The following is a 3,231-nucleotide window of genomic DNA, read 5'->3' as shown; positions in this document are numbered from 1 at the left end:
CTGAGTGTGATTCTCTGGTTTTTTCCCTGTTCTGTTGGTTTTCATTTATTGTTTGCCGTTTCTTTTTTTTTTTCTATTCTGTTTTAGTCCATTTATTTTCCTGTACGCTTTTATTTCTTGTTTTTGCTTGTAATAAGGCTCTATCCCCTCTCGATCTGCATGGGTGATGCCCTCTGGGTTATTTGCTATGGTCTAGAACTTTAGGTTGTGGATGTGAATGTTATCCTGGCTTTCGGGTCGAGGAGGAAGAGTTTCGGTTGGGGGTTTATTTACCCTCAGTTTCGAGGAATAAGCACTACCTATGCATTAGTTTAAGTTTGTTTGGCACAAATTTGTTTTTTAATATGAAGATTAGTCATAAGTTAGTGGATTAGATTTGGGTTTGGAATATAATACGTCATTTATGACGCTTGTAACCTCGTAGTTTTGGCTATGGTTGCTTTTAAGAGCTTTATGCTCATGATTTCTATGAATGAGATTGATATGGAATCCCTTTCAAAAAAAAAAAATACAAAGAAACTTTCTAGAGAAACAAACATTCAACAGTAAAAATTTATACATAGATACACAAAGATAAATCCAAGCAACAAAATTTTCAATTAAATAGAAACCCTAGACAGAATCAAATACAGTGCAAAAATAAACAAAATCTTTTTATTTTATCAAACAAAATATTGCACTCAGCATTTAACGCGATAAGATAAATCCTCTTAGGTTCAATGTTTAATTATCTCTTTAGTGTTTCAAAAGAGTTTCTATTCTTTTTCTTTTTCTTTTTCTTTTCTTCTTTTTTTTTTTTTTTTGCACAAAAGTCAAATAAACACACTATAATCTTCCATTAGCCTACTAAAAATTCAAACAATTTATTATCTTAATTCAGAAGTTGCAATTTTCTTCAAAGAACAAACTGAAAAAGAAAAGAATAAAAAAAAAAAAACAGTTAATACTCAATTATAATTGTTTGGGGGGGGAGGGTTGTGTTATTCTTATTAAGGGTTCGTTTGAAATTGCAGTTTTAATAAGTACGATTTTAAAAATTGATTTTTTTTATAAAAAAAATGCTCTTTTAAAAGGTTAAAAATAAGAATTACTTCGGGATTGAGTTTTTAGGTAATTATTGTTGGAGAGTGGAGTGAGAAAAAAGAAAGAAAGAAAAAAAAAAAGTTAATTCTTGAAGTTGGACAAAGTTTGTAGTTTTTCTCAAATAAAAAATACACATCGAAGATTAAGAAGAAGAATTATTTCAGGTTGATTTTTTAGGTTATTATATTTGAAGAGTTGAGAGAGAGGGAAGAGAGAGAAAATCGGTGAGAGAGAGAGAGAAAAAAATCTAAAATAATTGGTAGATCTTTATTTTGTAGATAATCTATTATTAATCAAATTGTTTTTCAATAGCTTATGTTGATAATGGCTCAAATTGTCAACAAGTGTGAAGATAATTGCTGAAAAATATCAATATTCAAGTTGGTGGGCTTAAGTCATATTTATCTATAAGAGGATAAGGTTAGTTTTAAAAAGAGTCCAAGAACAACTTGAAATTTGATTTTTTGGAGAAAACGTGTGTGGATAAACATGTGGGTTGCAATGCTTATCTTCATCATGAAAAAGACTTTGTATTCATGATGGTTTCGTTTTCCCAGTAGCAATTGGATTAAAATTATTCTCCTATTTTTCGTGATTAGCCACTATAAAAGGACATGCAATCCTTGGTTAAGTGGGGATCCGGAAAATCCAAATTGGTGAGAACACTTTGTGACTTTTCTTTATTGGGTATTTGAGATGGACAGTTGAGTGAGGTGTACAAGGGGTTAAGGGCTTGAGTTTGAGATATTAAACTTGAGCGGTTCAAGCTTGTACTATTATACTATATTTCTCAATAGTAAAGAAGGAGACCGGATCACGCCCCGTGGACGTAGGCATATTGCCGAACCACGTAAACTCTTTGTGTATGTGTGTGATTGATGTGTGTTCTCGTGCGTTTTCTTTTCAAACTTGTCTTTCGCATAAAGGGCTGGTGGGAAATTGGTAACCAATTAATTATCAATTTTTCCAACAGCTTATTATTTAGAAATAAAATAATTCTTATTTTATAAATTATCTATTATTACATGCACCAAGTATATGTAGAAAAAAAAAATCGTCTTCTATATCCTTTTCTAAATTTGAATTACAAATATTAAAGTGACTAAAAGTATTAATACATAATAATTTGATTTGTATTATTTGTTTCCTTATTTGATTTAGACACTAATAATACTTAATATTGTGCATTAAATGTTTGAATTTAATGAAATCACATATAATTATTGAAATATAATTAAATGCATTTAATTAAGCTTATTTAATGACCGGTTCACTATTGAAAAACCGGTTAAAAAATTATGCCTTAAAAAATTGGTTTATCCTTTTAAAAAATGGGAAACTTCACTATGGACCCCCAAACTTTCACCCTTTTTGAAATACCCCCTTGAACTTTAAAATCTCTCAAGTTAGTCCCATGAACTTTCAATTGCTCTCAATTTGAACTATTCTGTTAATTTTAGCTAGGGCTGGCAAAACGAGTCTGCGGGTTGACCCGTTTATGACCCGCGGGTACCCGCGACCCGTTTACATAATACCCAAACACGACCCGTTTAATAAACGGGTCGGACCCTCCGACACGACACAACATGGGTATTTTCACGAGTCACCTGACACGACCCGTGAGACCCGTGTCAAAAGCTCTGTTGCTTTGCTTTGCCGGAGGGAGCCTGGACAGCTTTTGCTAAACCAAAAAAAAAAACCCAAACAGCAAAGAGAGGGGGAGAGCGGCAGTGCAACGTCGGGGGCGCAGCAGAGAGAGGGGGAGAGCGGCAGTGAGCGGAGAGAGAGAGCAGCAAGAGGGAGAAAGAAAGGAAAAATGGAAAAGGTCGGAGAAAGAAAGAGGAGCGGCGGTGGCGTGGCGGTGGTGTGGGTGTGGTTGCGTGAGGACTAAGGAGTGAGGCCAATCAGGGACTGGACTCTGGAAGTCTGGATCTGGAGTTTGGACTCTTCACTCACGCAAGAGGGTCTGGACTCTAGAGGTGCCTGGAAGTCAATCTGGATCTGGAAGAGAGTATGCATTTTTCACTTTTTTGGTTTTTCTTGTAGGCTAAAAGTTAAAAATATCTAGAGGAGAGTATGCGTTTTTCACTTTTTTGGTTTTTCTTGTAGGCTAAAAGTTATATATATATATATATATATATATATATA

The sequence above is a fragment of the Corylus avellana genome, chromosome ca11 (assembly GCF_901000735.1).
Source record: "Corylus avellana chromosome ca11, CavTom2PMs-1.0".
NCBI lineage: Eukaryota > Viridiplantae > Streptophyta > Magnoliopsida > Fagales > Betulaceae > Corylus > Corylus avellana.
The sequence above is the reverse complement of the archived record's forward strand: the minus strand, read 5'-3'. Positions refer to the sequence as shown.